This window comes from Hylobates moloch, unplaced genomic scaffold (assembly GCF_009828535.3).
Source record: "Hylobates moloch isolate HMO894 unplaced genomic scaffold, HMol_V3 SCAFFOLD_9, whole genome shotgun sequence".
NCBI lineage: Eukaryota > Metazoa > Chordata > Mammalia > Primates > Hylobatidae > Hylobates > Hylobates moloch.
Window position 1 is genome coordinate 83,641,743 of NW_026652284.1, and position 13,494 is coordinate 83,655,236.

The window sequence follows — 13,494 nt, forward strand, 5'->3', positions numbered from 1 at the left end:
CCCCTCCCCTCTCCTCCTCTCTCCTCTCCTCTCCTTTTCAACTGTATTTTTTTGAGAAGCTTTAGGTTCACAGCAAAACTGAGCAGAAAATACAGAGATTTCCCATATCGCCCCCTGCCCTCACACATGCACAGCCTCCCTGACAATGAACATCCCCCACCAGATGGTATATTTGTTATGATCCATGCACCTACATTGACACATCATTATCACCCAAAGTCTGTAGTTTGTGTTAGAGTTCACTCTTGACGTTTTATATTCTGTGGGTTTTGACACATGCACAATGACATGCATCTGCCATGATAGTATCATACAGAGTAGTTTCACTGCCCCCAAACCCCAAATCCTTTATGCTCTGCTTATTTATTCTTCTCTCCCTCCTAACCCCTGGCAACAACCAATCTTTTTTTTTTTTTTTTGAGACAGAGTTTTGCTCTTGTTGTCCAGGCTGGAGTGCAATGGCGCAATCTCAGCTCGCTGCAACCTCTGCCTCCCGGGTTCAAGCAACTCTCCTGCCTCAGCCTCCTGAGTAGCTGGGATCACAGGCATGTGCCACCACGGCCGGCTAATTTTGTATTTTTAGTAAAGATGGGGTTTCCCCATTTTTGTCAGGCTGGTCTCGAACTCCCGACCTCAGCCTCAGGTGATCCACCTGCCTTGGCCTCCCAAAGTGCTGGGATTACAGGTGTGAGCCACCACACCTGGCCCAATCTTTTTACTGTCTACATAGTTTTGCCTATGCATAGTTTTCTATATTTTCAAAATGTCACATAGTTGCAATCATACTGTGGTATTTTGACTTTTCAGATTAGCTTATTTCACTTAGTAATATGCATTTAAGTTTTCTTCATGTCTTTTCATGGCTTGATAGCCCATCTTCCTAGTGCTGAATAGGATTCCATTTTCTGGATATACCACAGTTTATCCATTCACTTACCGATGGACATCTTGGTTACCTCCAAATTTTGACAATTATAAACATAGCTGCTACAAACATCCATGTACAGGTTTTAGTGTCAACATAAATTTTCTATACCTTTGGGTAAATACCAAGGAGTGTAATTGTTGGATCATATGGAGAGAGTATGTCTAGTTTAACATGAAACAACCAAACGGTCTTCCAAAGTGACTATACGATTTTGCATCCCCACCAGGAAAGATTGAGAGTTCATGTTGCTGTACTTTCTTGCCAGCATTTAGTGTTGTCACTGCTTTGGATTTTGACCATTTTAATAGCTGTGTATGGTATATCATTGTTGTTTTTACCTTTGTGTATTTATTTCATTTTTGCCTTTTGCTTTTGTGTCTATACTATACTGTGAAATTTTCCTATTTTCCTCCAACATGTTTTCATAAAAGTCATGCATGATTGATGTGAAAGGCAGGCAACAGTCTCCTTTCCACATGAGACTCCCACTTATTCCATGCAGGCATAAGGGACCCAAAGTTGATAATTTCTTATACTTGCTTGGAAATATATATTTTATCTCCCCTCTCTATGTCTGTCCCTCCCATTATATTCCAGTCTCACCCAACTCAAGCCTAGACCTGCCAATTGTGTGTTTTTTTTAACTAAAGAAAATTTTATGTAGGAAGACATACTGTAATTTTCAGTTTGTCTTGTAACTATAGTAAGACCATAGAATGGCATTTACAATCTCAGATGTCTCTAGTTGTTAAACGACCCATATAATTCTCTTATTGTCATTTATGTTACAATGAATTTGCATTTATTCTATCCGGAGTTCTTACTAAGATAGAAATATTTTATAAATAAGATTCTTGTTTAAATCATCTCTCTCTCTTGAATATTATCTTTAAGATTATAATCCATTCAATTTGAGCAAAAGTATAATCATTTTAGTTAGGGCCATGTTTTAAAATTAAAAATAAAAATGATCATCTAAAATTACATTTAAAAAGAGTCAAGACTGACCCATGTTTTTATTGTGAATTAAGCTGTTCATTAGTGGAGTTACTTGGAGGCTGAATCCACATTGAGGATAACTCAATTCTACTTTCAGACATGGCAGTGTGGGGAAAAATCCAACCCAGGGCAAGAGGATAATGAAGAGGACCGTTTGATGAAAATAAATTCTTCATCATTAATGGAGAAGGTGGAGGGCCAGGCCGAGCAATGAGAGAGGAGTTTCCTCTTCCCACAAATTCTTCCTTTGGCAGCAAGAATCTCTGGATTGGAGGAAGGAGTGGATGGACAAAAGCTGGCAGGGCTTACCTGGTTTGAAGATCTCTGCAATAAAGATCTTCCATGTATATGGGCTGCTCAGGGCTCCATCTCCCCTCAAATAAACAAATAAATGAATACATAAATACATAGTTTTAAGTTTTGTCAAATTTATGCATACAAAAGTTAACTAGTAATACAAGGTTTATTATTCAAAAAAATATATGTCAGCAACCTCCTCTTCCACCATTCTCCCTTTCAAAGGAGAAATCAATTAAACTCTTCTAGATGTTATTAACTGCCTCAAAACCCATCTGAATTACCCAACTTCCCTGGTCTCCACTATATTATTTTCCTCCATTCAAGAAGAGCGAATTTTGATTGTGAGGTTCTTAAAGCTTATACAATTTTGAGACCTTTTTAAAGAAAAAGAATGTAAGATTCCAAAATATCAAATTAGATAGAGCCTTGGAAAGGTCCCTGATGCTTAAGCTTCATTATTCATAGTACATCTGCTTCTGCCTTCAAGTGAGAACATACAAGATCCTTTGTATTAAATTATCCCATTGCTGCCTCTAAACCATCTCCCCATCCACATACCATGTCGAGATCACCAAATCTCTCAATAATTTTACATTCAAGTATCTCCCCAAAACCCACCTCCTCTATAAAACCTGTTCTATTGAACTGAAATATAGTCATATTTCTTTAATTCCACTTTCTCTAAAAATTTAACTCCATGTTTTCCTTCACTTCTCAACCTATGATACATATTTATCCCATTGTGCTTATTTTTTATATTTCTTTTCCCCTAGCTTTATTAAGGTAGAATTGGCAAATAAAAATTGTGTATATTCAAGACATACAATGTGATAATTTGATATACATAAACATTGTGAAATGATTACTACAATCAAGTTAATTAACACATTCATCACCTTACATAGTTACCATTTTGTGGTATGTGTATGTGTGTGTGTGTGTGTATGTGTGTGTGCGGTGAGACACTTAAGATATACTTTCTTAGCAAATTTCAAGTATATAATACAGTATACAACTATAGTCACCATGTTGTACATTAGATCCCCAGAACTTATTCATCTTATTTTTATTTATTTTATTGAGACGGAGTCTCGTTCTGTCACCCAGGCTGGAGTGCAGTGGTGCGATCTCGGTTCACTGCAACCTCTGCCTCCCAGGTTCAAGTGATTCTCCTGTCTCAGCCTCCCGAGTAGCTGGGACTACAGGTGCCTGCCACCACGCCCAGCTAATTGTTTGTATTTTTAGTAGAGACACAGTTTCACTGTGTTAGCCAGGATGGCCTCGATCTCCTGACCTCGTGATCCATCTACCTTGGCCTGCCAAAGTGCTGGGATTACAGGTGTGAGCCACCCTGCCCAACCCAGAACTTATTCATCTTATAACTGAAATTTTTTCTCCTTTGACCAACATCTTCCCATTTCCCCCATCCCCCATCCCCCTAGCGACCACCTTTCTATTTGCTGCTTCTGTGATTTTGACTCTTTTAGATTCCACATATAAGTGAGATCTTACAGTATTTGTCTTTCTGTGTCTGGCTTATTTCACTCGGTATTACATCCTCCAGGTTTATCTGTGTTGCTGCAAATGGCAGGATTTCCTTCTTTTATGGCTGAATTATATTTCATTGTATACTTACATCATGTTTTCTTTAACCATTCATCTACCAACAAATGCTTAAGTAGTTTCTATATCTTGGCTATTGTGAATAATGCTACAATGAACATGGACGTGCATATACCTTTTCAACATACTGACTTCAGTTCTTTTGGATATACAACCATAAGCATGATTGCTGGATTATATGGTAGTTCCATTTTTAATTTTTTGAGGAACCTCCATACTGTTTTCCATATGGCATACAGGCAAACTTAGGAGATATTTCAGGTTTGGTTCCAGACCACCACAATAAAGTAAATTTTGCAACAAAGCAAGTCACATAATTATTTGGTTTCCCAGTGCACATAAAACTTTTGTTCACAATATACTGTAGCCTAATCAAGTGTGTGATAGCATTATGTCTAAAAAACAATGTAAAATACCTTATTGCTAAAAAAATGCTAACAATCATCTGAGCCTTTAATGAGCCATAATCTTTTTGCTGGTGGAGGGTCTTGCCTTGATGTTGATGGCTGCTGACCGATCAGGGTGATAGTTGGTGAAGGCTGCAGTAGCTGTAGCAATTTCTTAAAATAAGACAACAATGAACTGTACCTTATTGATTGACTCTTCCTTGCACAAAAGATTTCTCTGAAGCATATGATGCTGTTTGATGCCATTTTACCCACAGAACTTCCTTTAAAATTGGAGTCAATCCTCTTCAGCTGTGTTACTGCTTTATTAACTAAGTTACATAATATTCTAAATCCTTTGCTATCATTTCAACAATATTCATACTTTCACCAGGAGTAGATTCCACCTCAAGAAACCACTTTCTTTGCTCATCTATAAAAAGCAACTCTTTATCCATTAAAGTTTGATCATGAGATGGCAGCAATTCAGTCACGTCTTCAGGCTCCACTTCTAATTCTAGTTCTCTTGCAATTTCTACCACATCTGCAGTTCCTTCTTCCACTTCAATCTTGAACACCTTAAAGGTCATCCATGAGGGTTGCAATCAACTTTTTCCAAATTCTCACTTATGGTGTTTTTTGTTTTTCGTTTTTTTGTTTTTTGTTTTTGTTTTTTGAGACAGGGTTTTGCTCTGTTGCCCAGGCTGGAGTGCAGTGGCACAATCTTGGCTCACTGCAGCCTCAACTTCCCAGGCCCAAGCCATCCTCCTGCCTCAGCCACCCAATTCGCTGGGACTACAAGCACGCACCACCATGCTTGGCTAATTTTTTGTACTTTTAGTAGAGATGGGGTTTTGCCATGTTGCCCAGGCTGGTCTTGAATTCCTGGGCTCAAGCAATCTGACCACCTCAGCCTCCCAAAGTGCGGGATTACAGGCATGAGCCACTGCACCCAGCCTCTATGTTGATATTTTGACCTCCCATGAATTATGAATGTTCTTCATAGCATCTAGAATGGTGAATCCCTTCCAGAAGGTTTCAATTTACTTTGCCTAGATCTATCAGATGAATCACCCTCTCTGGCAGCTATAGCCTTATGAAATTTGTTTCTTAAATAATAAGACTTGAAAGTCAGAATTACTCCTTGATCCATGGGCTGCAGAATAGATGTTGTGCTAGCAGGCATGAAAACATTAATCTCCTTGTATATTTGCATCAGAGATCTTGGGTGACCAGATATATTCTCAATGAGCAGTAATATTTTGAAATAAATCTTTTTTCTGAGCAATACGTCTCAAGAGTGGGCTTAAAATATTCAGTAAGCCATGCTGTAAACAGATGTGCTGTCATCCAGACCTCATTGTTCCATTTATTGAGCACAGGCAGAGTGGATATAGCATAATTCTTAAGGGCCTTGGAGTTTTTGGAATGGTAAATAAGAATTGCCTTCAACTTAAAGTCACCAGCTGCATTAGCCTTTAATGAGAGTCATTCTATCCTTAAAAGCTTTGAAGCAGGTATTGACATCTTCTCTCTAGCTACCAAAGTCTTAGACGGCATCTTCTTCCAACATAAGGCTGTTTAGTCTCCATTGAAAATCTGTTATTTAATGTAGCCACCTTCATCAATGATCTTAGATATTCTGGATAATTTACTGCAGTTTCTCCATTAGAACTTGCTGCTTCACCTTCCACTTTTATATTATGGAGACGGCTTCTTTCCTTAAACCTCATGAACCAACCTCTGCTAGCTCTGCAGCTTCCTCACCTCTCTCAGCCTTCATAGAATTGAAGTGAGTTAGAACCTTGTTCTGGATTAGGCTTTTGCTTAAGGGAATGTTATGGCTGGTTTGATCTTCTATCCAGACCATTCAAACTTTGTCCATATCAGCAATAGGGCTGTTTCGCTTTCTTATCATTTTTGTGTTCACTTAAGAGTAGCACTTTTAATTTCCTTCAAGAACTTTTCCTTTGCATCACAACTTTGCTAACTCTTTGGCACAAGAGACCTACCTCTCCGCCTGTCTCAGCTTTCAACGTGCCTTCTTCACTAAGCTTAATTATTTCCAGCTTTTGACTCAAAGTGAGAGATATGTGACTCTTCCTGTCACCTGAACATTTAGAGGCCACTGTAGGATTATTAATTGGCCTAATTTCAATATTGTTGTATCTCTGGGAGCAGGGAGGCCCAAGGAGAGGAAGAGAGATGGGGAAAACAGTCAGTGGAGCAGTCAGAACATACTTAACATTTTTCTGGTAAGTTCGCCATCTTCTATGGGCATGGTTTGCAGTGCTCCCAAATAATTAAATAGTAACATCAAAGATCACTGGTCACAGATCACCATAAAAGACATAATAAAAATAAAAAAGTTTGAAATATTGTAAGAATTAAAAAATCTGACATAGAGACATGAAGTGAGCACAGATCACTGGGAAAATGGCAGCAATGACTTGCTCCATGCAGGGTTTCCAGAAATCTTCCATTTGTAAAAAGCACAGTATCTATGAAGCACAATAAAGCAAAATGCAATGAAATGAGGTGTTCCTCCACTAATTTACATTCCCACCAGTAGTGTGACAAGTTTCCCTCTTGTCCATATCTTGCCAGTATTTATCTCATCATGTTGATAATAGCCACCCTAAGAGGTATAAGATGTATCTCATTGTGGTTTTGATTTGCATTTCCCTGATGATTAGTGATGTCGAGCACCTTCTCGTATACTTATTAGCTATTGGAATGTTTTATTTGGTAAAACATCTATTCAGGTCCTTTGCCTATTTTTTAGTTATTTGTTCTTTGGTTGGTTTTGTTTTGTTTTGTATTTTTTTGCTATTAAGTTGTATGGGTTCCCTATATATTTTAGATATTAACTTCTTATCGGATATGTAATTTGCAAATACTTTCTCCCAGTCCATAGGATTGCCTTTCCATTCTGTTGATTGTTTCCTTTGCTGTGCAGAAGCTTTTTAGTTTGATGTAGTTCTACTTATGTAATTTTGCTTTTGTTGTCTGTGCTTTTGATGTCGTATCGAAAAAATTTATTGCCAAGACCAATGTCAAGGAGCTTTTCCCTTATATTTTCTTCTAGGAGTTTTACGTGTTGGCTCTTATATTTAAGTCTTTAATCCATTTCAAGTTAATTTTTTCACATTGTATAAGAAAAGGGCCCAATTTCATTTTTTGGCATGTGGATGTCTAGTTTTTTCAACATCATTTATTGAAGAAACTATCGTTTCCCTATTGTACATTCTTGGTGCCCTTGTCAAAGATTAGCTGATTGTGTGTATATATATATAGTTATATATTATATATACACAAAATATATATATAATATATATATACACAAAAAATATATATATAATATATATATAGGCTTATTTCTGAGCTCTCTCTACTGTTCCATTCATCTGTTTTTATACCAGCATCATACTGGTTTGATTAATGTAGCTTTGTAATACAGTTTGAAATCAGACAGTGTGATGCCTCTAGTTTTGTTCCTCTTTCTCAAGATTGCTTTGGCTAGCCAGGGTCTTTTGTGGTTCCATATGACTTCTAGGATTATTTTTTCTATTTCTGTGAAAAATGCCACTGAAATTTTGATATAAATTGCATCAAATCTATAGATTGCTTTGAGTACTATGGACATTTTAACAATATAAATTATTCTAATCCATTTGTTTTTAATGTAATTTTAAAAATCAGAGTTATTAGCAGCCCATGAACCACAATTGGTATAAAGTTGGTTCTGTACATCAAAGAAAATTAATTTAGCTATTGTCTAAATTACTAATTTGGGGCAGGAAGCCCTTTTCTAGATGCTACAAGCTTTATAAAGGGAAAATACTATTTCTAATATTCGACTTAACATGGCTGCTTTGGTTAAAAAAAGGATAACATATTAAATATTTAAAATGACCAGATGGTAGGTTTTAATCCACTAAAAACAAACCCAGCAGGGCAAACTCACAGGCACAAAATATAACTCAAAGCATTAGTAGAGCTGAGGCTGTTTTTCTTTAGCATTATGAATCGCTTTATTTGTAATGACTATACCAGAGCTCCAAAGAGGCAGTCATATACATCAAACTGTCATTAAAATATGTGGCTCTTTCCTGCAGTATCATGTTACTACTGCACTGAAAATTTTATTTTTCCAGTAATACCAGAGGTAGTAATTAGAAGGTCTATTATTTCTGGCCAACCATAATGGATACAACCATAATGGACACAACCCAAAGGTTAATTGCTGTGCTACAAACACTGCAGCAATTAGCTTTCAGAGTAGGGAGTGACAGGGAATGTATTTCAAGTGAAAGTTAGTTTTTAAATAGAAACTATCCTCTACGTCATGTGCATAAACTTCCCTAAATTAAGTCAGTGCATGATCAAATTCACAATGTTACATGGAGGGAGTGAAGCCATGGTAGAGCTTTCAAGGGTTAGGGAAAGAAGTATTTGGGAGAGAACTTCATGAGGGAAGGGGTTCATACCACTGGAAGTTCTAACTGCTTCCTCCCAAGTTCCTCTTTGCTTCTGTACTCTTCTATGCCTCTGCTCAGCCCAGCCTCCTCCAGCTGGGGTCCCTCTACTGCTGTTTGTTCCTCAAACTGCTAATGTCTCAGCATCAGGTCAGTGGCCACAAGCAGGCCTATCCCCCAGTATGTGTATAGGGCTCAGGCAGGAGTACAAAGGAGGACACCATGCTATATGTCCACATAGCTAAAATTCATATATCAAACTAACAAACTGCTACTTGAAATATGTTCTATCCTTCTACCTTGAAAAAATGTACTTTTATAAAGACAGAAATGTTTTTAATGTGTAATACTATGTTTTAATGAATAGGCAAAATATCAAAAGTAGATAAATTCAATTATTATGGCACGTGTTTGCACAGTCTGGTGATAGGCTGGAGATGTTCAGGTAAGTAATTAAACAAAAACTTACACAGTTTACAAATTACATATTTACCCCTGTGAAATTTACTTTCTTCCCTTCATTTTAGCAAAATCCTTTAATTATATTGTCATAATCAAAATTTTCATATAGTCAGTGTTCTATGAACACTAATGCCAAATTACATAACTTTTCTGAATTATTGCAGCTCTTGGGGTTTTTCAACTTGATTTTAACTTGGAGAAACTTTGCTTTGCTAAGGCAGTAGCAACTGGAATTATCAACAAAATTCTTAAAGTCATACTTATTTTTAAAAATGAGAAATTAAGGTTTGTAGTGTGGCATGTAAGGAGCTTAGCTGTTACTCTGTCCTGACAAAAAGTAGAAAGTTGCACAAACTGAAAATCAACAACTCTTCCCAGATCTAGCAGAGAAGCGGGGACACAGAGCAAGCCACTGCCCCCAAAGTTGGAGAGACAAACAGGCAGATACACAGAATCACAATTTACTAGAGCAGAAACCCACCAGCAGAAACCTCCAGGGGCACGAGTACAGGGTAGGAAGACCAGAACTGTAACTGATGAATTGCTAGAGGCTCAGTGTGGTCAAGACTAAGTGTTTAAAACTCCAGGGGGTCAGCTGAGCACTGTGGCTCACACCTGTAATCCCAGCACTTTGGGAGGCCTAGGCAGGCAGATCACGAGGTCAGGAGACAGAGACCATCCTGGCCAATATGGCGAAACCCCATCTCTACTAAAAATACAAAAATTAGCTGGGCATGGTGGTGTGCACCTATAATCCCAGCTACTCGGGAGGTTGAGGTGGGAGAATCATTTGAAGCCGGGAGGCAGAGGTTGCAGTGAGCCAAGATCGCGCCACTGCACACCAGCTTGGCAACAGAGCGAGACACACACACACACACACACACACAAAGGGGAGGAGCCTAGTCTTTGGAGGGCACACTCACACTTCTATAAGTTTTACCTCCAGGAGTTCTTCCAGGTTCTCTCAGTGAAAATCAAAGAAAAATCACCTCCTACATCCAACAGGGAGAGGTGAAAAGTAACCATTTTGAAATATGTCAAAATATTCTGTTCTTTTTAACAAGGCCTGCCCTCAACAGAAACTACTTTACCAGAGCCTAACCTATTACAGTTTTAGCAGAGCCTAACCAAGCTGGTAGATGGGAAATATCCAACCCCAGCCCCCTCTAGACATCCTGTCCCACCTAACAAGGGGGATAAAAACTAAGAAGCACTTGTGAAGTTCCCAGCCTAGGGACACAAGCTCACTAAGAGTGAAATCTAATCATAGGTCTATAGAATGCTTCCCCTCCTCCCACATCTTACCACTACATCACTAAAGCCCATTTACTCCAGTGCCTTTCACCCAGTACATCATGTCCAGCTTTCAACTAAAAATTACAAGGCACACTATACAGCAAAAAACATAGTTTGAAGAGACAAAGCAATCATCAGAACTAGACTCATATGGCAGAGATGTTGGAATTATCAGACCAGGAACTTCAAATAACTGTGATTAATATACTAAGGGCTGTAAAGGTAAACGTAAACAACTTGAAAGAACAGGTGGTTAATGTAAGCAGAAATGAAAATTTTAAGGAAGAATAAGAATTGCTAGTGATATAAAATTCTATAACAGAAATGAAGAATGCCTTTGATGGATTCATTAATAGATTGGACATGCTTGAGAAAAGAATCTCTGAGTTTGAGGATATGTCAATGGAAACTTCCAAAATTGAAAAATAAAGAGAAAAAGGACTTAAAAAAAAGAAACAATATCCAAGAACTGTGAAATAACTACAAAAGTATAACATATGTGTAACAGGAATGCCAGGAGAAGAAATAGAGAAAGGAACAGAAGAAATATTTGAAGCAATAGTGACTGAAAATTTCCCCAAATTAATGTCAGTCACCAACAATGTTAGATCAACTCTCTAAAATCTCTTCCAGAAGATAGAAGCAGAGGGAATACTTCCTAGCAGCATTGCCCTAATACCAAAACCAGACAAAAACATTACTAGCAAAGAAAACTATAAACCAATATATCTCTTGAACAAAGATGTAAAAATCCTCAACAAAATATTAGCTAGTAGAATCCAGCAATGCATAAAAAGAACTGTACAGCATAACCAAGATTTATCCCAGGTATGCAAGGCTGGTCCAATATTTGAAAAATTCATTCATGTAATCTACCATAACAATAGCCTAAAGAAGAAAAATCACATGATCACATCAATAGATGCAGAAAAAGCATTTGACAAAATCCAACACATTTTCATCATAAAAACTTTCAGCAAACCAGGGACAGAGGGGTAACTTTCTCACTTGCTAAAGAACATCTACAAAAACCCTAAGGTAACAACGTACTTAATGATGAGGAACTTACCTACAGAGGAACAAAAATAAATAATGACTTCCAACTTCTCAGAAACCATGTAGACAAGAATAGAGATGGAGTAAAAGTGTTGAGAGAAAAAAACTACCAACCTATAATTCTGTACCTTGCAAAATTAGCCTTCAAAACTAAAAGTCTGTTTCTTCTACTTTTGATCACCGCTGTCCCCTAGCACCAGCCCAGAGGAACAATGCAAAGAGAAAGAGAAGGAAAATGAGGAAAACTGTCAGATAGTTCCATATCCACAGATGAAGAAATTAAAGAGGATCTGAATAATTTGCTCAAGTTCACACAGCAAGTAAGTGCTGGAGCTAGGTTTTGAACCCAGGCATTTTGAACTCCAAAGTTTGTGTTCTTAATCTCGTACATTGGGATGAAATTTGTACAGTGAAAGACAAGCCATAATATAGATGATTGCCTAATAAGTATTCCAAATCCATCCTGACACACAAAAAAATCATTCTAGTTCATCACTGCTCACTATGTAATTAAATACAATGAAAAATAAAACAGGCTTTACTTCTGTATAAATCAACTTACTACAATTTTTCCTTCCAAATCATGGAACAAGTATTCACTTGAATTTCAAAACTATCATTTTCAAATGATACTTTAAAAGTATCGCTTTCAAACGATACTTTAAAAAGTATCGTTTTCAAATGATACTTTAAAAAGTATCGTTTTCAAATGATACTTTCAGTGATACTTCACTGCCTGGTAGTCACTAGAGCCTGATCACAAAAAGATCATTAAGTTCGTAGAAACTGGGGAGAAATAGTCTTTCGATGTAGAAAATTAGAAATTTAGGGGAAAATATTCTTCCTACATAGAAATTTATTCTGCAATACATCAACTATCCAGCTCTTAATGATGTTAATATTTCTTTATCACTACCTGTCTCCCAACATCAGTCCTAAGCTTTTGATAAAACTGGGGAGGAATTCCCCACTCCAAATTCAAGTCTTTCCCCTACAGATTTCAAAACTCTTACTCCGGTTGCTCAGGGTTGTCCTTCTAGGTATGGAAATATGACATTCCTTTTCTGCAACAGGATGATTTATCTGACAAGAATAGCCTCCCATTTACAAGTTACTTTGCATTTTTCAAAGTACTTCTACAAGTTCATTTGTTTCTCATACAATTCTGTCTGTTTCATAGGAGGGTCTTACAAGTTAGGTGTAAACATTTGTAACGAACTTGGCACTATTTGACTTACAGCCAGTGCTCAATTAACGTTAACCATCATTACAACTATTGTCATTCCTATACTGTGAGGAAACTATGCCCCTGAAAGATTAGGGTAATTTATCTAATATCTATGACAGAGTTGGTACCCCAAACTAGGTTGATTTCTACAGCACTTCAACTTCCTATTAGGGTTTGTATCAATAAAACTGTAGGACCCGCCAGGGCTGGAATCCCACTGCTACCTGAGCATCCGGTTGGTGACCAGACTCCCCGAATTAATAAAAGGATTTGTTGTTGTTGTTTTTATAGCAGTTGTCCAGGAAGTATCTCCTTTCGAACTCAAGTCACTTGGGCAATTGACTTTACAAAGCAAATTGGCCCCGTTTAAGGATTCTTGGCTCCTGAAATCCGCAAGGAAGTGGGTTCTTTCAGAGGGAGCACCAAGAGCTTCAAAAAATCCTTCTAAGGTGAACCACTCCAGACCCGGATAGTGAGATGAGGCTCAGCCTTGTGCCTCGGGGGTCGTAACAGACGGCAAGGTGGAGGGGGCTTCCCGGCCCCGCAGCCGGACCTGGGCACCTCGAGCCCGTTCACCGGGGCCAGGTCCTGGCGGACCGCGGAGTCAGCCCGGGCGGCGCAGCGCAGGCGGTGCCCGGGCGCAGGGCCAGTCCCACCGCCGCCGCCGCCGCGAGCCCAGACCTGCCCGCCCGACCTGGCGGCGCAGTCTCGCGGGATCGCTCAGCTCTCGCTCCCCGT

The 13,494-nt window shown here is 38.3% G+C and overlaps 1 long non-coding RNA gene across 2 annotated transcripts in view; it reads right to left on the reverse strand.

Moving 5' to 3' along the window:
* Window positions 1-13,425, reverse strand: part of LOC116813504 (uncharacterized) — an 81,380-nt gene extending 67,955 nt beyond the window's left edge. Inside the window, exons 1-2 of one of the 2 annotated variants that reach the window (XR_009215015.1) lie at window positions 12,981-13,425; window positions 2,237-2,296 (exon numbers count right to left, since the gene is read on the reverse strand). This is a non-coding gene — a long non-coding RNA (uncharacterized LOC116813504). Of the gene's footprint in view, window positions 1-2,236; window positions 2,302-12,980 lie in introns of both variants that reach the window. The other variant, XR_004370984.2, reaches the window with a different exon arrangement.
* Between the last annotated feature and the right edge of the window lie 69 nt (window positions 13,426-13,494).